Source organism: Heloderma suspectum, chromosome 2, assembly GCF_057233095.1.
Source record: "Heloderma suspectum isolate Gila_16-S chromosome 2, 16-S_ref, whole genome shotgun sequence".
Classification (NCBI taxonomy): domain Eukaryota; kingdom Metazoa; phylum Chordata; class Lepidosauria; order Squamata; family Helodermatidae; genus Heloderma; species Heloderma suspectum.
Window position 1 is genome coordinate 228673295 of NC_139459.1, and position 20872 is coordinate 228694166.

Consider the following 20872-nt stretch of genomic DNA (forward strand, 5'->3'; position numbering starts at 1 on the left):
GTAAAATGTGGCTTTGAGCTCCTCATAAGAACAGCTGTTAATCAAATTAATTAAGGTACTTATCTGTAATCAAGCCAAATTGCACTTACTTTCATTTGGCTTTCTTGCAGCACAGAGTGTGTTACAAACAGAATCACTGCAGGTGAAATAACCACTTTCTGCCTCATCAAGGCGGCAGTCCTGTGCACGCTTACTTGGGAGGAAGTCCTATTAAATTGAGCAGGATTTCCTTCCAAGGGAACATGCATAGCATTGGGATGCAAAGTAGTTTCTCAAGTCTTTCTTCATCAACTCCCGTTTTGGTTTTTGATTGCGCATTGATATTGCAATTTATAGTAATTTGTACAAGGTTTGACATTTTATTTGAGGGCCATGCGCACATTTTCTTAATGCTTTATGAAGCTGTAAAAGAGAGCCGCTACAATATGTTCCCCCTTTGCCCCTCTCTTCCCCTCCTCCATCCAGCACCAGCTTTGGCATCCTGGTTCGCATGAAGCTAGAGTCCTCCATTACATAAAAACTGGGGAACTCCATCTTAATGTCAATTAATAAATCAGGAACATAAACCAGGATCACATCCATATTTCCTTAGGCATAGTTATCCCGTAGGTTGTGAAATGAAGGAATGTTTTTTGAATCCACATATTGTAGTGGCAGTAGATCTAGCAAAGATGAAGGTTACGTCCTGTGGAGGAGAGAATTGTGGGCACCAGGGCATGGAATAACAGAGGGCAGTCTAGGCTAGGGGTGGGGTGGGGTGGGGTGGGGTGGGCAGGCTGCAGGCCTGTAGAATCTACTGTGGGTTTGGTTTGGTCTTCTACTAGAACCCTGATGTCCACCAACTGGAGCCAGGTGCAAAATAGTGGCTACGAAGGTGGAGCCACATGCAAGATTGGGAATTGGGACAGGTACTACTACACACCATGAGACATCTACTGGGATGATCCCAAGTACAAATCTACACAAGTACAAATCTACATCTGACTTACTACAGATCAGGGATTCGAACACGAAACTGCATAAAGATCCAATCCAAAGGAACCAATAGGCAGCACAATCCTATGCATGTCTACCCAGAGTAATGTCCCAACTTCAGTGTGACTTCCTTCCAGTGTGACTGAATTCAGTGTGTATAAGATTGCAGCCTAATGTCAGGGTGGAAACTGAGCCGATAGAACCCCAGAGTAGTTCTGATTCTGAGGAGGATCAGCAAACCGTGGGAGAGGAGCCAGCTCATCCCTCACAGGCACAGCAGCTGGCAGAGATTCCTCCTGCCGGCATTCCTGAGATAGATAGTGACCCTGGCAGTGAGCAAGTGTGGGAACGGGGCTTGCTAGACGCTTGATGCAGACGCAGGGAGCGACGAGTGATGGAGGGCGCGGAAAGGAGGCGTAGCACCCGTTTGGCACGCAAGCAACGGCCGCCTCCCATGGACCCAAGGGAAAGAGGGAGGAACTCTCCCTAGCCCATAAGTTCAGGGTCTTCAAGTGACTCTCCTTCAAACGGGGATCAGCTGCCTACTCGGAGCATAGGCCACTCTGCTGTTCCTTGCTTAGTCGCTGGTGATTAGCATCTGAAAGAGTCATTAAGTTGTAAAAGGATTAAAGCCTTGAAAAGAATCCTTTCGTCTGTGTCTTGAGTTGGCTATTGGAGTCTACTGAAAGAGGCCGCTAGGGCGCTCCTGACACCTAATAGCTGTGGAATCCCCTAGCAACATAGGAAGCTGCCTTATACACAGACCACTGGGACATCTAGCCCAATACTGTTGACACTAACTGTCAGCAGCTCTCCAGAGTTTCATTTGGCAACTGCCATCCCAACCAGGTGATGCCAGTATTGAATCTGGGACCTTCTGCATGCAAAGCATGTGCTCTGCCACTGAGCCACAGTCTCTCCCTATGGTTTGCCTGGTATCAACTTTGTAATCTTTTAGGTGCCATGCAAAGACCTTTTTATTCATCTAAGCATTTTTTGCTGCGATTAGGTTTCTACTGTTGTGGTTTTAATTTTGTGGTTTTAATTTTTGTAAACCACCTAGAATTGGCGGTGGGGGGGTGGGGATATAAGCCAGTATAGAGATGTTTTAAATAAATGAATCCAAATAAATAAATCTACCTTGTACGTACGCCTGGTCTAGATCACAGTGGAAGGTTAAATTAGTTACATGGTGTAAGTATCCTGAGTAGGAGGACCATTGCCTTTCTCCTATTGTTGACCTGGAATCATTTATTTAGCAAGGCATCTGCGTAGTTTCAGAGCTTACACAGTCTCAAAACAAGAGAAGGCGGCCATCAGAAAAGAAGGCCATCACGGCCTTCTTGTGAGTAGGGGGTGGCCATGGCCCTCCTTTACAGAGGACAGTATTCCATTTGAAAGGCTGTCAGTGGATAGTCTTCTATTGAAGACCATGCAGTCCAAGTCCACTTTAAAGATGACAGACTAGAAGAATGGAGAGTAGGGTCCTTCAGATTGCCCATCAAAGATTAGCATGTGGACAGCAAACTGACCAGGCACATTAGTCTTCCCAACTATGGTGGGATGTTTTATATTTCTATTTAAATTATAGTAATTATTTCTAAGTGTGTGTGTGCAGAATTGCATTTGCATACACATGCAAATCTGTGTCCCCTTTTTTGGTGATGTAAATGGCTATCCTACTTCTGAGTGCTCAGATGCATCAGAATTGCTACTACTAGAAACAGAAGGTTGGAGTAAAAGGATCTTGTTCTGATTCAGCAAGGCAGTTCTTATTTTTTTAAAGCCAGCCAATGCCAACATGTGCTTAGCTGTATTAAGTGAAAATTCCTGTGGGGTAACAGGTCAAAAACGTATTCACACAATCTCCCATCCAACTTGGCCACCAGAATCATAATTAAGCACATATGTACGTTTGCACGATCCAAGAAGTGAAACATTCGGCTTTTTTTAACGCAAGCAAAACTCCATTACAGGGGCTCTTTTTGAGTATTCGGCCTGTACATCTAATGGGAAAACCCACACTGTATACACATATAAATCATGTGTAAATGACACATATAAATCGGGATCTCTAAAATTGGCCCTAGCTGACGATGATGACTAAGAAAAAGAAAATCAACATAGCATAGCATAGCCAACTGCTATGTTGACCAGGTGGAGAACAGCGCATACTTTGTTTCAACTTGCAAATAGAAATTATGTGGATGTCATTGGTATACAGAAAATATACAGAGAAAAAGATCACCCCAGGTCAGCTCTTTGACAGTGTCTTTTTTAAAATATAATAACATTTTCAAAGTGATCATAACAGCTCACCTTGGAAAGCATAACCGCACAGAGAGATTATTGGTTCAAGTAACCGCAAGCTGACATGCAATCCATTGTCCTTTTCACTTAGCTAATTGTATGCTGGAAATCTAATATTCATGGCAATCTAATGTAAATATCTGACTGTACATAATATACAATCCACCATAACAAACACAGAAGAGTCCGTTGTTCTGAGGAAAACTACACTTTGGTTGCCAGAATAGATCATCAATAAAAACAGAAGCACTTGAATGTATTAGTTAAAGACAGAAAAGATGGTGGCTGAAAGTGGGCATAGCACTCTAGCTGAGGCCTCGCCAGGACCAAAAAGAATAGAACTATTATCTCCCACAGCTTCCACATAACGTTTTCCTTACTCCCATTCATAACTGGCATTTGCCTTTGTTCCAACAGCATTATGGTACTCAAATTCAAAGGATGTCTTTGAACTGCTGTATCTTCTTTCTTAGCAATGTTCGAACCTAACCACTTCTCCATTTGGTTTATAACCCAACACAGAGCTAAGCATGCTTAAGCCCACAGAACTCACTGGGCCTAAGTGTGCTTAGCTTGACACTGGAGTGCGGCTGTTGTTTCAGTGCATCCCATTTTCCTTCACAATGGCAGCATTCGGACATGCCAAAGTATAATTTTGTGTAGTGAGAATCCATCCCACCAGCTTTCTCTCCAGGCCCTGCCCCCTCTCTCCAGCAGGGAAAAGCTCTTCAATCAGCAGCTGATCAGAGATAACAGCTTTTCCCCTGCTAAGGATTGAAGGCAGAGCCTGGGGAAGAAGCTGCTGAGTGATTTGGCCCTGCTGAGGCTTGCTCTGCTTACTTGTGAGAAGACAATTGTCCAGAGAGGCTCGGCTATTGGGCAGCACAGAAATAAATAAATAAATAAATGTAGAGGGTTGGTATTGGGATGCTATTTGAAAGTTCTGCTTACTTCTGAGTAGACATGCAAAGGCTTGGCCTGCTTACTTCTGAGTAGACATGCAAAGGCTTGGCCTGCTTACTTCTGAGTAGACATGCAAAGGCTTGGCCTGCTTACTTCTGAGTAAGCTTAAAACTGTTAAGAGTCTCATTTGGGCCCTGCCTGCTCTGCCTTTGGCTCTAGCCACAGACCTTTCCCAGATTGGAATTTGGCCATTGGAGTGAAAAAGGCTCCACACCCCTGAAAGAAAAAGATCGAGAAAATGGGGAAAGCTACCTGCCCCCTGCCACCGCCTCTGGTAATAAGGGAATTAATTATCTTGAAGGTCCTCATTTTTTGTGAAAAGAAAAGAAATCCTCTAATTTCAGATTGGTGAGTCCAGGTACATAATAACCTCGGATATTATCCCCATGATGCCAAATACCAAAAGCTCCATTTTAAAAACAAAGTTCAGGAAGAGGGAACGCCAGGGACTCAAGCCTCATCTGGGACGCTTGGGGCATGAATCTACAAAATGTTGAACTATCACCACCACCAGGATTAATGCATATGCTTATATTGTGCTTTTGCTGAGCTATGATTGTTAGAGAAATCTGCTGGGCCCGCCGCCCCTGGGAAAATCACTACGATCTGGCCATTTTTACATTCAGTGCATATTAAGGACCTGGAAACAACGTTGTGGAAGACATGGGGTGGAAATGTTCACATGGCAGCATATCCCACCAACAAATGATACTCCTGCTGCTTCTCAAATCCCACCTGCATTTAGCTTTGAGAGAAACTTGACAACAATATATATTTTAGTGCTCCTTACTCTCTACAGTTAAAAAATAAATAAACCCTGTTTTCTCCCCCCCCCACTCTTTCCCACACATCATCTCTCCCCCTCCTCCCCTTCTCTGTTTCCAGATTTCTCACAGGGCCTTTTTAGTCTTTGTTAAAAGTGGCTCCTTTTGGATCTGTGCAGTGAATTATTTCCAGGGGGAGAGACAAGAATATATTCTCCTGACTGCTTCCCATCATTAGCTACGACATCCCTTTGCTTCATTTTCCACAGGCAGATGCACACAGCTGTTTCTGAGGGAAGCCATCATTTGGGAGGGGCTCATTTCATCCTACCCAGAGACCTAGGGAATGTTTTAGGTCTACTTATGTGCCCAGGATGGAAGTGGGGCAAGGTGCCCTAACCAGGCAGGTGGTGTGTTCTTACAAAGCTGGTGGATCCTTGGCACATTTTTGCCCCACTACTGCCATCAGAGGCCTCCTGAGTAGCTTCAGTGACCTGCTACTCACCTGTCTGAAGGCTGGTGCTGAGGAAGTGAAGAGGAAGGGATGGAAGGACCCTTCTGCCTCCACCTGTTGCTGTTCACCCAATGCCCAGTAGCAACATCTTCCTGTTCTTCCCTCCCACACTATGCTTCTATCCCACCCTCATCCTTTGTGACATACACCCTTCCAGTACTTGCCATTGGTCAAAATAGGGTGGAAGGGAAAGGAGGGGGAGAAGGAGGAGTGAGTGTTGCTAAGGACTCATTAGCCGCTTAGTAACTCTATTCCCTCATGGGTGAAAGGGAGGTGGGGTGGGAAGGAAGAAAAGAACAGGGAGAGAAAAGTTCTTCCCTGAACCTGCAGCTGTGGACACACAGAGGCGAGATCTTGGAAGCTGAGGAGAATGTCTCCTTCCTTACACAGCACTAGCAACGAACACCTCACACTCTGAACAACAGTCAGTCCTCAAGAAGCAATGTTACTGCACATATTAAATGGGTACAGGTAGTGTGTGTCCTGTGCAAACTGTTCTCCACATAATAGAGAACAGCACAAATAACCGAGTCGAGGTGTCAGTGAGTTAAAAGGTGCCGCTTCTTGCCATATTGTGCCACAGTGTAAGTTTTGTTACAGGCAAACGTTCACAGGACAACTCAACAACATACAAAATGTGTGCAGAAGGAGTCCAAGTGAAATTCATGTTTGGATAGCACAGTTCCCATGTTTAACCTGAGTTGATCCATCATTTAAAAAATAAAGTAAGTCATCTCATATGACTGCTCTGATTTGATTGTATTCCGATTTTTAAAAATTGTATATTTTACTATAAGCTGTCTTAAGAGTCCATTTTTTTAGATTATTAGACAAACAAATGCATAAATACGTTTTTGTGACTTCCTTTCCCTTTCCTAATGTAGCCTTTGGCATGCTCTCTCTCTCTCTCTCTCTCTCTCCCTCTCTCTCCCCCTCTCCTGGCAACTGAGGTACTAAGCAAATCCATTAATATCTACCCAGTATGTTTTTTTCTCTTTCCTTTGTATTTCACACTTGCACATTTTTGTATATGTATTTTAAAGTTAGATGATTTCCTGTAAGTTGCTTAAGTAAATGTGAGATGTGATGGGAGAGCTCCCTGAAGGAGAAGAAAATAATAATAGCGATAACACCGGAGGATAACCTTTGGCCATGGGATGGTTGTAAACACAGCATCCATTTATAATTTGGTAACAGCATAACAACTCAAGGCCAAATTGAATGTGACATTAGTCTCATACTTTGACATGGGGTTGGTGATATTTCTTTTAAACAAAATAGCTAGCATGGGAAGGGGGGCCCTTTGCCCCTGCCACAGTCTAAATCAGAAGCCCCCTGCGCCCCTGCCATGCCATGTGCCAACTATTTACAATGGGAGGCAAGCTGATCCAAGTCCTTCATAAGAAGCTGCCTTATACCAAGTTAGATCACTGGTCCATCTAGCTCAATATTGTCTGCACTGACTGGCAGCAGCTCTCCAGGGCTTCAGACAGGGGTCTCTCACAGCCCCCTACCTGGAGATGCTAGGGACTGAACTCGAGACGTTTTGTAAGAAAAGCATGTACTCCTAGGGGTGTACGAAACTCTGCTTACCTGGTTCCGCTGGGTTCCGCAGGTGGGGGGAAGCGATCCGTTCCTCCCCCCCGGAATCCTGCCCGGTTGGCTCCGCTCCACAGCCAGGCCACGGAGCCGCCGGCCGGGCCAACTCGCAGCGAGGCCTCCAGCCGCTGCCGGGCTGGTGTGGACACAAATGGCGCCCTGCGTAGGGGATGCCATCTGCGTCCCTACGCAAGCCCCGTGATAGGCTACATAAATATTTACATAGCCTATCATGGCTAAAGCAGGGACGCAAATGGTGTAGGGGACGCCATTTGTGTCCCTGCTTTAGCCGTGATAGGCTACGTAAATATATATGTAGCCTATCACGGGCCAGCGTAGGGACGCAAATGGCGGCCGCAGCAGCCCGGCAGCGGCCAGAGCCGCTGCCGCCACTGGAACTGGAGCCGCAGCCAGGTAGGCTCCGTTTCGCGGGATGGTGGGATGGGGAGCTCTATTCTGCCAAGGATTCCGGGGGGCTGAATTCACTGGAATTCGGGCCCCCTGGGATCCGTGGCGGAATTCTCTAACATCCCTATGTATTCCACCCCTGAACTATAGCACTTCTTCTACCACTGAACTATGGCTTAAGATCAACAGTACATATTTGTACTGTGGTAGGTTTCAGTCTGGCACTGTGTGTGTGTGTGTGTGAGAGAGAGAGAGAGAGAGAGAGAGAGAGAGAGAGATGGGGGAAGGGGGAGAAAGATGTAGAAAATATATCTCTATCTATGGACTTCACCACTCCAGGCTTTTTATCTTGCAATTTACCTGGGCTCCCGCTTCCGGATTCTGCAGGAGATGCTCTGGTGGTTGACAACATCATAGAAAGGACCTACAAACTTCTATGAATGACCAATCACGAGCATATAACAAAAACCTCATGTAGAAATGCTCTATATACCTGACTGTGGAATGCCTAAATGCAAGGGAGACAGGGCTTCTGGACTTTTAATATTTTTTGTAGAAAGAATTTTGACAGATGAAGGTTGTCATGTATGTATAGGAGCTACACGTGCCCCAAATCCCCCTTTTGTCTGCACTATTCATTAAAGAACTCTATTCTCCTTTGTACAGTGGCCACCATTGTGTGAGTAGCCATCTGTCTTGGTATGTCTGGGAAACCTTTTACAGATGTGAAAAATTTAACAATATTTTGCATTATGCTCAAACTAACTGCATACCCGACCCAGTAGTGTGATAAACCATCCCTGGGTAAAGGATAAAGGGGCATCTTGCTAGAGGAAAGTGGAAGGTGGAGAGAGCTTTGCTGTGGGGTACAGCACTTCTAGTGTTCACCATTTTTTAAAAAGAGAAGTGCATTGCAGCCGGAAAGTTGGATCCAAACTTAGTCCCATTGAAATCAATAAGACTTGTTGGGAATGACTAACTTAAATCCTACTAATTTCAGTGGGTTTACTCTGTGTATGACCAAGTCTGGATCCAACGCATGAAACGCACAGCCAGCAAAGAACTGGAAAGGGATCGTAGTTCAAAGCTGGAGCATCTCTATGCACAAATTCCCAGGTTCCCTGTTATCTCCACCTAAACAATTCCAGGTGACATCTTGGTATAGTGCAGGTACCACCTACACACACACAAGCAAGCATTCATTATTGATCTCTGAGGGGGCATAGTGTTGTGCTGTTTGCCATTTTTTAAATGTTTTCAATCCACTACGTGAGTGCTCTCACGTGTAGCCAATATAGTGCAGGAAGCAGCCTTTAAAGAATTTTTGAAGCCCCCAGTTCGAATCTCACCTCAGCCAGAAACTCTATTCTTTCAACTTGAGGCTTGCTTCTGTAGAATGGGGGTGATCATCATGGCAGGGCTGTCATTGCAGGAGGTTGCTCCCTTTCCCCTCCAAATTACAATCATGAGTGTCTGAATGCTAACCCATCCATTCAGCCAACCTGAAGAAAACTTTGACCCTCTAATATAGGGCTATACAACCAGATGTCTCAACAGTGTTATCTTGGAGAAGGGACATAACCTTGTGTCTTGAGGGGTTGGAAGGGAATTCCTCCCCCCGCCCCTTAAATGAGAAACTGACCATACATCAACCTTTTAACAGTACACTCCTGTGCGTGTTTTCTCAAAAGTAACTCCTACTGTGTTCAGTGTGGCTTATTCCTCAGTAAATGTATTAGGATTGCAGCCTAGATGTACCCATGCGCTACCCCAGTAATAAATATATTACATAGATTTGGGTTTTGCTCCTAAGAGCTGGAAGTAGGGGTGTACATTTCAAACATGTTGAGATTCCCAAAAAACATAACTTTGTTCCCAAAAATTTTGTTCCCAAAAACATAAACACCAAACAGAAAATCAACAAAACTTAACAAAAACCTTCACCCAGGAGCTGAGGTTAAATGTCAAGGTTTGCCAAAACTTGGCCAGCAACACCCCCGTCTTTGCTCCTCTCGTGCTTGTGGCTTTCCAGTTTGCGGCAGGCAAACTGACTGAAGCAGCAGCGTTTTGATCTCCTGCTGCTTTGCAAGAATCTTGAAAGAGGGAGAGGGAGAGGGAGGGGGAGAGAGTATGTGCAGCAGCTCCCTGTTTCTGTACTGCTCTATTATTAATAATGAGCTTCAGGGTTTTTATTTATTTATGTTATTCGGGGATGAAATCAAAGCAAATTTTCAGGGACGAGCCAGACGTGCAGTCCCAGTGCAGAGAGAGTGTCCTAGACAAGGTTTTTGACTGGCAAATCCGTGAGACTCTCCAAGGGTTTACATAGCTTGAGTGAGGTTTTATTGGGAGGTTATAAAACTCATATGGCTGGGTCTCTTATACACGTGTGCTTGGGACACATTTGCTCTAACAGGAGGACACACCAATGGGAGAAATACAGTTAACATTCATGGACTGGAATAATGTAGATGAAAAATGGAGGGCCTTAATATTGTGGGCCAGCCCCTCCCAGGTCCTCTGTCCATCTGAAGAATGATGATGGTAGAGATAATGGCCACTCCAGTCCAGATACACACAGGCTTCAACTGTGTCTCTATTCATGAGGGACAGTCCCGGTTTTGTGGTACCTGACCCTAGTAAACCACTTCTTTTGTTTTGCCTTTTGGGGAGGTTTGCGGTTTTGCCTTTGGGGGGAAGTTCCTTTTTCTCAAATGTTATTATGTGCACCCCTGCAACGGAAGGGGTGTCCTTCACTCACACACACACACACACACACACACACAGCTTATCCCAGCTCTGAAGGGGCACCTGAATTGTGCCTCCATTTTTTAATAACCACTATTTAAAAAAATAGATGCCAATTTATGTAATAATGGCACACACGATGTTCAATACATTATTTGAATGCAAATGCATTTTTTTTTAAAGGAAGAGGCCTTAATTAACTCTGGTTTCTGGCTCATCTAGTCATTGAAGTTACCACAGGACACATAAAGATCTAAGTTACACTGACATTACTGTCACCATTTTTCCTCTGATAACCAACTCTGTGTCCCTATCCTGACAGAAATGGAGCCAAAATGGAGACAAACAAGAGGAAGGCATCAGCAGACTTGGGGGAACCCTGAGGTTTCCAGAAGCTCAAAAATAAACACCAAAAGGGGACAACCCCTCCCTCCGTATAGCCCAATGAGGGCTGAGCATGAAAAGAAAAACAGAAAACCGGGTGGGTGGGAGGGAGAGTGGATTGAGTGTTTGAGCCCCCCTTTTTGGACTACAACTCCCATAACCCCTGACTATTAGCTGTGCTGGCTGGGGCTGATGGGAATTCTAGACCCAAACATCTGGAGGGCACCAGGTTGCCTACCTGTGGCATGTAGTATCTGGGAGGAAGGCATTGCTAGCTGAACACTCCTGTTAGAAGGAGCACTCCTGGTTAGAGCAGGTGAGGATACACTGCATCATTTTGTCCCACTTGTAGATCTCCAATTCCTATGGAAAAGAGACAGGTGACAGCCGTATTCAGGACTGAGGCCAGCGGCGGCGGCGCAAAATGTCTCGCTCGCTGCCTGAGGTGGAAAGATGTGTGGTTCCACTGCTGTTGCTGCTGCATCCCTTCCCCTCTGGACAAGAGATTCACTGGCAGCCTCTCTGGAGAGCCCCCAGGCCTGAATGCCACACTTTGAGGGGTCCTTCCTCTAAGCATGACTTTCAGGACTGGGCAGTGCTCTGGAGAGGCCACGGGCCTGATCTCTTATTTGGGGGACTCTCCCAGAGTGAGAGTTTGGGTGGGTGGATGGGCCCTCCGGAGAAGCTACCTGCCCGCCCGCCCAATCTCTTGCTCTAGGAGAGTCCCCCAAATGAGAGGTTGGGTGGGCAGCCCCTCTGGAGGCTGTTTGGGTGACTGTCTCACAGTGAGAGATCAGGCGGGTGGGTTGGCAGGAGGCCTTTCCTGAGAGCCCTCCCACCCAATCTCTCGTTCCAAGCCCTCTCCCAAAGTGGGAGATCAGGCGGGCGGCCTCTCCAGAGAGTCCACCTGGCTGGTCTCTCACTTGGGAGAGGGCTCAGGGTGAGAGATGGTGGGGGCAGCTACTGCTCCAAGAGGCCCTGCTCTCTGCTTTCCCACTATGACATTGGTGCAGTGGGCAAGCACAGCCAGTGCGGCGCTGGCAGTGCCACAAGCCCCCTCCTGGTAAGCGTGGGGCAGGAGGGTGGAATCCACTGCCTGAGCAGGAGATTCGCCCTGCCTCTTGGGAGGGCCAGCCCTAGTAGCCAGGCCAGGGCCCCATCTACACGAGCCTTTTACTCTGGAGCGGCCGCGAGTCAAGGTCCCTCGGGACAGATGACACAATCACCACTTTGCAGCCATCCATTGCTTTCTCCCGGAAATTGCGGATTTCCAAGGAGGCGTTTTGCAGCGATGTTTTTTCATTTGCTGCGGGCTTCCCTGTGGTTGCGAGCCATCTGTCCCTTCCCCAAACCGACTTCGCATTTTGCAGTGGTTGTGTTGTAGGCATGCATAGTGCTTGCGTCACTCTGTGATGCCCCTTTACTCCCCCCATCCCTTCGCAGCTGCACAGTTACAGAGGCACAGAGAGGCATTTTCATTTATTTAATCACACTTTCACACATTTTTGCAGCTTCATATCTTCGCAATGGTTGCTTTTGGACACAGTGCCCAAGGGCCAGGGGGGGAGGTGTCTTGGGGGAGAACCAACTTCGCTCTGGCCACCATTTTGGAGTGATGGGTAGGCACATACCGCTCACGCCTTGTGAGTGTGAACCATCGCGAGAGTCTCAGGCTGGGAACTGACAAACAGATGGTGTGGAAATGAAGGAACACAGAACATCCACTTTTTACCTAACAAGGGACAGACAGACACAACAGAATCCCTAAAATACAAAACAGCCACTGAAGTGTTGTACCCCCAAACTCACAGGGTTGCACAGTTGTGCATTAAAGTATAATGGCAAAAAAAAGGGCATGGCAGAGTCTCTTAGGGAAGCCTGCAGTAAATCACGAGTGTATCCCAGCAGAAACTAAGTCAAAGCTGAAATGCTGAGCAGTTGAGACAGGGTGAAGGGTGAAAGTGGTGCCATGTAGATGGGGCCCAGACCAGGCCATTGCAAAGTAAATTAATAGCGTTAAGGGTAAGGAGCCTTCAGCAATGGGTAAATGAGAGGGGGTGCACTTAGGCAGTAGTTATTAGTGTGAGTATAGGTGTGCCCCTGATCTACTTCTTTCAGATGTGGAGGGAAGGGGATGCAAACAACATAGCTATAGAATACTTTCTATGAGCAAATACAAAACAGTGTACATGGGAAGAAAATGTACACACATTGCGGTGATCCAAATAAACTCTTATTGCCATTAGGGAAGAAGTTCCTGGAATCCATTTGCTTCCAGCAAATACCAACTTCTAGAAACCATCCAGAAACAAACAGAATGTCAGAGGCAGACAAGAGTAGGGGATACCTTTTACTGGCCTCCCTTTTAAAGAACGTTGTTAAAATGTAATGCAAGCTTTCAAGCCTCGCAGGGCATTTCCCCCCACATAATGATTAATTCTGTTTGAGGTACTGAGTTGTGGCCTTTGTGGCCTTTTCAGAGCTTGGGACCTGGGTACCTGAAGGAACGTCTCTCTTCTGACATCTGCACACAGATCTAGAGATCTTTGGAGGCCTTTCTCCAAGAGCCCCCACCGGTGAAGTATGGCAGGTAGCTACAGCAGAGAGAATCTTTTCAGTGGTGGCACCCTAGTTGTAGAACACCCTCCCCAGAGAGGCTCGCCTGGCACCTACTTTGATGTCATTTTGGCAGGAGGTGAAGACCTTTTTTATTTTTCCAGGCTTTTGAATCTATCTTACTGTTATGCCATTTTTACTCTCTGTAACTTGTATTTTTATGCTGTGTTCTACTGGTGATTGTGATTGGATTTTAAATTGTTTTATTTCTCGTTATGAGCTGCCCTGGGAACTCTGTTACAGGGCAGGCAATAAAAACTATAAATCAAGAGTGCACAACCTTTTTCACCTAAGGTCCACTTGTAATGCTGGCTCACGGGTTGGATGCTGATACAGAATGCCCTTTCCTCACTGCTGGCAGTGGCAGAGAAATAACAAGCGGTATGGGGATCTCTGGGGGAGGAAATGGAGCGTACAGGTGGTAGGAAAATTGACAGTGGAGGAATTCAGTTGTGTGGGGTAGGGCACCTGTGGGGGCCACAGTAAAGGCCCTGGGGGGACCACATGTGGCCCCTGGGCTGCGGGTTCTGCACCCCTGCTGTAAATAGATAAGATAAAAATTAAAAGCCAGATAATAATGACTGAGGCTTGATGGACAGCTTCAGGTATGGGAGGTTACAGGCTGAAGCCAGCTTGCGCATTTGGTCCATGTCAGTGCAAATCTGAGCCAGTACGCTGTTGCAGTGATATTGCAGCACTCATGCAGTGAAGGAGAAGGGGCTTTCCATACATGCACGGCAGTCACAGTGGCAGCAGAAGCCACAACTGTTCAAACCTTTAGGATCAGGGTGCAGGGGCAACATTTCAGATGTCACTGGCAGCGCGAAAAGGTTTCCGTGGGGGAGGCAACGTTCTCTGCAAGATTTAAATGCTCACTCTTGAATTTATTTAAGAAAACGGATGTGTGTGTGCGCGTGTGTGTGTTGGTGTTACTTTTTGTAATGATAGCAGTGCTTTAATGGACACTCTCCTCCCCGCCCCCTTTCTTCAGCAAAGGAATTTGTGCCTTTGGAATACAAATCTAATACACGGTCCCAATCAATATTTTTTACTGAGAAAGTCACTAAAGAGTTGGCAAGAGATATAAGTGCACCTGAAGAATCTCATGTTGGGAACTGGACTCTACTGCAGTGAATGCCACCCCTGCTCTTTCACTGAGCTTCACGGTGCCTCTGTACACTTTGACCACTGCCCTCCCCTGCCCTTGAAATGGTGCTGCTGATACCACCTGCTGTTTATCCTTGAACTCTCCCTCACCAGGGCCTGTTCTTGCTGCTGCCGTAGTTGAAACCTCATTGGTTCTACAGCTGGTGCAGCCCGAATGGCCTTGGTACAATCACAGAAGAGGCCAGCGCACGTACTTCGCCCCCCCCTTCCCCAAATGCTGGGAAGTTCAGGACATTATAACCTTCTCAGGGCCTAACCAGACAAGATGTCAGAGGTCCATGATCGTCTCTCCTGTCTATTTACATTTTAGAATATAGCAGCTGCAAGACGGCCCCGCTCACATCACAAACTGGCTGCTGAGGGAGGGGGGATTAACTCTCCCCCGCCCATGTCATTTTCCCAATGAAAGTTACCTGCCAAGCTGATATTTGCCCCAGTAGGATTGGATGGATTTTACCATGACAATATATAAGAAGAGCCCTGCTGGATCAATCCAAAGGTCCATTTAGTGCAGCATCCTGTCTTGCACAGTGACCAACCAGATGCCTCTTAAAAAATTAGAAGCAGGACATGAGGGCAACAACCCTCTCCCACAGTAGTTTCCTGGCAAGCATCTCTTAGTAAGATCATGGAGGTAGCAAGTAGCCATCACAAGACAAATGGATATAGGGAAAGGGTTACCATACATTCACACACAATGTGCAAGATGAGCCTCCATGGGATGCTGCATGGAGCAATTTAAAGCAGCCCCTGCATGGTGGCTGTAATGCGTGAACTTGCTCTAAGGGTGGGTTTAGTTTAAAAAAAAAAAAAAGTCGAAAACCATAATGGGAGTTCTTTATGTACAAAAGAAAGATAAACTTTGAAAGAAATGAAAACTTGCATCTAGAAAGGAATCTCAGTGCATAAGAGCCAGCACAGGCAGTGAGGGCTCCTTCACACCAGGCTTTTATCCTGCAATGGAGATTGCTCCTTCGCGGAAGTTTGCGGGCTCTTTATATGACGCCGTGATCATTCAAGGCATCCCTTGCACTAAATGCCCTTTGTTCCGTTTTTAAATAGAGCGCAGATCATGAGCTATCAAATTACCCCGCTGTGTTCCGCTTCAGTTTCCTCCGTGCAAAGAGTTAAAGTGGCAAGAAGAAGAGCGAGATCAATGAAAGATACTGGGAGACTCAGATATGGGAAGGGGAGGTGGGAAGGGGAGCAAGTGTAAAGGGAGTCAGTTGTGATCCTGCATTTAAAACGGAAGCAGAAAGCCCCATTTTAAATGCAGGATTTTAGGCTGGTGTAGAAATGCCCTGAATCTATGTCATCCTCAGACACAACAAACTGTGAGTGTGTGAGTCCAAACTGGTGCACCTAAGCCTCCTTTCCAGCCATTAATGCAGCCACAATCGGCTGCAATTCTCTCTCTCTCCCTCCCTCCCTCATATGCAGGTGTGGCAATGAACTTCCAAGAAAACCCTTTAATCTCATCATTCTGGACATGTCAAAAAGGCTCACTCCTCTTCAATTAACCTCAAAGGCTTCCTTTTCGCTAATATGTCCTGCCCTCTTCCAGGGGAGAAGGCAGCTCAACGTCTCATACTTAGCCAAGAGAAATGCTATGGCCATTACCCTATGCTTCCATCCATGTGAGCTGCCATTTGTGCTCATCTGCAGATTCTGTGAACAACTGTAATGATAGGCTAACAGATCTCCACATTCAGCAGGGCACTGCTCTAACTCCTGATTGGATTCTGTAGTAGCCTTCACTTGACCGCCACTGCACTTAGGCAGCTAAAATAGACATCTCCTCTGGGTAGCTTTTTGGCATGGATCAGTTGCCAGTGACTAGTGTCTTGTCTGCCCCTGTACCAGCTCCAGGTTTTGAGGGCCCTTGGGCAAGACACCCTCCATGGCCCCCCTCCCTCAGTGAGTCTACCTTCTCACCACCATTGTCACCAGCAGCATTTTCTCCCCCTCCTCTTTCTCATCATTGCTCCCACTTGCTTGACAGCTGGAGAGCCAGTGAGCAAGTAGGCTGTGACATCTGTGGCTCCTGCTTCTTATCACATCTGGAGCAGAGTGAGAAGCAGGTGAACAAGCAGGTTGCAATGGTGAAGAGGAGGAGCAACTCCAGGGGACTCTTCTCAGTGGGCCCCTGCTGGGGTGCGGGCCTTCGGCAGGTGCCTGACTGTTTTTTGATGCTGCCCCTGATAGGCCCCCCTGGTCCTAGAGCCAATCACGTTCCAGTTGCTGCCTGCCACCCAGCGCATACACAGGTGTGGGGGTGGGGAGATGTGAGTAGATTAACCTGTGCATTCTTTTCCAGTTCAGCTTGTGGGATCAATATAGAGACAGGTATAGCTCCTTGTTATTCACAGCTTTTCAGGAAACCTGATAGCTGTAGGATTTCCCCTTCTCACACTACCCTGCTCACGTTATTCCCATGTGCCTGGCAAAATAAAGTAGTCTTTGCAGTTCTCCTAAACCCATAGAGAGCTAGCATCAGATGAATTTTGCTTGGTAAGGCATTCTATATTTTGGGGTGACAACAGAAAATAACCTAATTGGGACTTCCACAGGGGCTCATAAATGAGGGGGACATGAAGAAGAGCCAATTCAAATATCACAAGTAAGCAGGTGCAGCATGTCTACTCACAAGTAAGCAGGACAAGCCTCAAGAGTCACCAGTACTGAATCACGCCCCAACTTCCTCCCCAGGTCCCACCCCTCTCCTCTGCAGGGAAAAGCTCCTATGTCCAATCAGCAACTTACTGAAAATAAGAGCTTTTCCCAGTAGAGGAGGTGGGGACTGGGGAGAAAACTGGTGGGTCAAATGGGGAATCCCACATGGGCTGCCGGTCCCCCATCCCCATAGGTACACGTTGGAGGGGAGAGGCACGTTCATGTTCCGATACTTTTACCGCTGGGGTAAGTGTCTGTAGGTGCTAGGTTACTACTGAGTGATGTGTCCTCCTATCCATGCCAATTGCAACCATCGGTAGGAATAACAGCAGATTCCAAGCTGTGGGCCTTGAGCTGAACTCATAAGAATCTGCACTAATTTAGGAGAAGCCCAACATCTTGTTTGTGAAGCAAGCTTTTTAGCGCTGCACTGCTGCTTGTTAAGAGAACTTCTAAAGCTGCGGCCTGCTTAGGTTATCTGGAGCCTGAGTGATTATACACATGTGCGTGGATAACAGCCAACACCAAAGCTGCCCCCTCTTCAGATCTGATGTTTTCTTGTTAAAGGGAGATGCTTTTCAAAGACTCATGCAAGCTCTCAGAGACAGGTCAACTCTTACTACTCCCACAGGGACTGCAAACTCTCAATAAATTACCCCCAGAATGTTTTTTTGATGTCAGCGTTACCTCAAGTCCCTTGTATGCTGTTAGCATACAATAAAGCAGCATTGTAAGGAGCCAGACCTCCTGAGATACTGAAAGAGCCGTGCATCGGGGGGGGGGGGTCTGCTGAAACCTAGCAGTAGGATGAGCAGGAAGCCTTTTGGGCCAACTGTCCAAGCCCTGGTTTTTAGTGCATCATTGGAGCAAGCTTGTTTCATGAGGTTATCACCATCAAGGTTTAGTAAATTATGCATCTGGGAAGTGGGCTCTTTCACCCTCCCCAAAACCATCATAGGAAAGAATAAACAATCATTTGACTAAACAAGAGTTGAATAAACAGGCATTTGGTCTTGTGCCATTTTATTTTTTGACCTCGCAGCCATCAAACTGAAGCAGAGGGGGATGGGAATCAGGAGCTGCCGTTCAGTCAGCCCTGCTGAAAGACCAGCTTCAACTAGGCTCCTCCTCTCCCGGAACTGCTGCTGTTTCTATTCCAGCTGGTCGTAATAAGAACTTCTGTTTAACTTTATTTATTTATTACGTTTCTAAACCACCCAATCGCTGAAGCGCTGGGCAGTTCACACCTTTAAGAACCGGTGCCTGAGTTTGCTTTTGTTCTCCTCCTTCCCTATGTCTTTTTTCCTTTTGTAATTTAGATTGTAAGCCTGCACGGAGGGATCAGTGTGTTTTATGGATTGTATCTGCAAGGGGGATTCAGTGTGGGAACTAAAACTACTTCTCCAGGCAACTAGCCGGATGGCTATTGGGCGAGCCCAGACTGGCTTCAGGGAGGGTAGACATAATTTCCCCCCTTTCCCAGAGCTACTCCTTCTAGGTGAGAAGGGAGGCCTTTCTGTGTCACTCCTGCCTGGGGTTGCACAACTCCAAGGCAGTGAGTCGAGTCAGACCCCAAAGGTGAACCATCTCTTGCCCACAAGTTTCTGATCCCTTGGCTGCAAGCCATGGGAAACACCAGTCACCATAAAAGTGCCTCAGGGTGCTCACCTACCCTATCCCTTCCTGGGCTTTTCCTGCCACATGAGAGTGTGTAATCACTCGCCCCTCACCTGCCCAGGATAGTTTCAAGCCACCTTACAGAACTGCTGGAAAGGTATCATTTCCTACATCAGAAAGATGAATTCTGTCAGCCCTAGCAGATATGGGCTGCCCAGTGCCCAAATGCTCCTGCACTCAGCCTCAGCAACTGCTCCTGGGCTCAAAATGGCCAAGAGGGCTGGGAGTGGACCACGCATGGGAAGCTTATATGGTCAGCCCGACCCTGCCCCGCACACAACGTGCGCTCTGCATGTGCACGCATACACGCTGCAGCATCTCCCCTCCCGCACCGTCATGCCCGCAAACTCCCCACCCCCACCCCAGGCAAAGCCAGCATGGAGGAACGGGATTGGCCAGCTAATGGAAAGACTATTAACGGGGAGAGGTGATGAAGAAAATCAGCTGCTTCCTCCTCGTGCTTCCTATTTCTATCACCACAAGTTGAATGCACAGGGATTCTTTAGGAACTGCATTATTATTCCTTCTGGGAGGTCTCCATAAACAACAGCAATAATGCCCTCTCTTTGGCAGATATTTTTAAAACAGAATGTGTGTCTGTGTGCATGCATGCGCCTGTTTTGGAAGCTGGTTATGAAAATAATGGAGCAAGCCTTTCATTATTTAACTGAAATTTAACTGGGTAGCTTTTTGGCATGGATCAGTTGCCAGTGACTAGTGTCTTGTCTGCCCCTGTACCAGCTCCAGGTTTTGAGGGCCCTTGGGCAAGACACCCTCCATGGCCCCCCTCCCTCAGTGAGTCTACCTTCTCACCACCATTGTCACCAGCAGCATTTTCTCCCCCTCCTCTTTCTCATCATTGCTCCCACTTGCTTGACAGCTGGAGAGCCAGTGAGCAAGTAGGCTGTGACATCTGTGGCTCCTGCTTCTTATCACATCTGGAGCAGAGTGAGAAGCAGGTGAACAAGCAGGTTGCAATGGTGAAGAGGAGGAGCAACTCCAGGGGACTCTTCTCAGTGGGCCCCTGCTGGGGTGCGGGCCTTCGGCAGGTGCCTGACTGTTTTTTGATGCTGCCCCTGATAGGCCCCCCTGGTCCTAGAGCCAATCACGTTCCAGTTGCTGCCTGCCACCCAGCGCATACACAGGTGTGGGGGTGGGGAGATGTGAGTAGATTAACCTGTGCATTCTTTTCCAGTTCAGCTTGTGGGATCAATATAGAGACAGGTATAGCTCCTTGTTATTCACAGCTTTTCAGGAAACCTGATAGCTGTAGGATTTCCCCTTCTCACACTACCCTGCAGAGCCTCCTGCCTCTGGGGCAGCAGTGAAACAATACCTCTGGCTGTGCTGCATCTGAACATTAAAACCGTCGTTTCCGAACATTAATTTGCAGCTGGACTGAGACCAGGGGCCTGTTTGCACAAATGATTTACTCTGAGCCAGCTGCATGTGGAGGCCATCAGGGATACATGACGTTGTGGCCATCCAGCAGCCACCCTGGAGCATATCAGGGGAAAAACAGATTTCTTGAGACTGCTTAAAGTCTGATTCTTTTCCTTAAGTCAGGTTCTCCCCGGTATAGTTGCTGTGTGCCCCAACCCCCGCATTGACCTCAGGTATGCTAGCCCTGCCCAGGGCTGTGCCTTTCACCGTGACCTCGGTCAAGGGGTGTTTTCTGTGTGTTTCCCATCCCTGTGTTTTCCAGCACTAATCATTTAGTGTCTACTCAGAAATAACTCCCATTGTGGTTAATGAGGCTTGTCCCCTGAATGCGCACATCAGAATCTACAGAGATCCCTCCCCCCCGAAATAGCACATTTTAAAGTACTAATTCCCTAAAGGCTGTAAAGCGCTTTCTTGAAGCTGCGATTCTCCATTGTTTGGTTATTTGCCATTCAGAAGTAACTACTTCAACCTTCGATCATCCGATCCTGCACTGCATCGGGTTAGAAAGGGAGCTGGTTTCCTATCTGTTTCCCCTCCCTGTCTTTCCCGGCACAAACATACATGTGCCTACTTGGGAATAACTCCCATTGTGGTCCATGAGGCTTGTCCTTGAACTGCACGCTTCTGA

The 20872-nt window shown here is 47.1% G+C and overlaps 1 protein-coding gene across 1 annotated transcript in view; it reads right to left on the reverse strand.

The window, feature by feature from the left end:
• TEKT3 (tektin 3) overlaps positions 1 to 17155 on the reverse strand; it is a 39300-nt gene extending 22145 nt beyond the window's left edge. The window contains exons 1-2 of the mRNA XM_084838345.1: positions 17096 to 17155; positions 10904 to 11028 (exon numbers count right to left, since the gene is read on the reverse strand). The gene's annotated coding sequence lies outside the window, so the exon portion shown is untranslated. The remainder of the gene's footprint in view (positions 1 to 10903; positions 11029 to 17095) is intronic.
• Positions 17156 to 20872: the final 3717 nt, after the last annotated feature.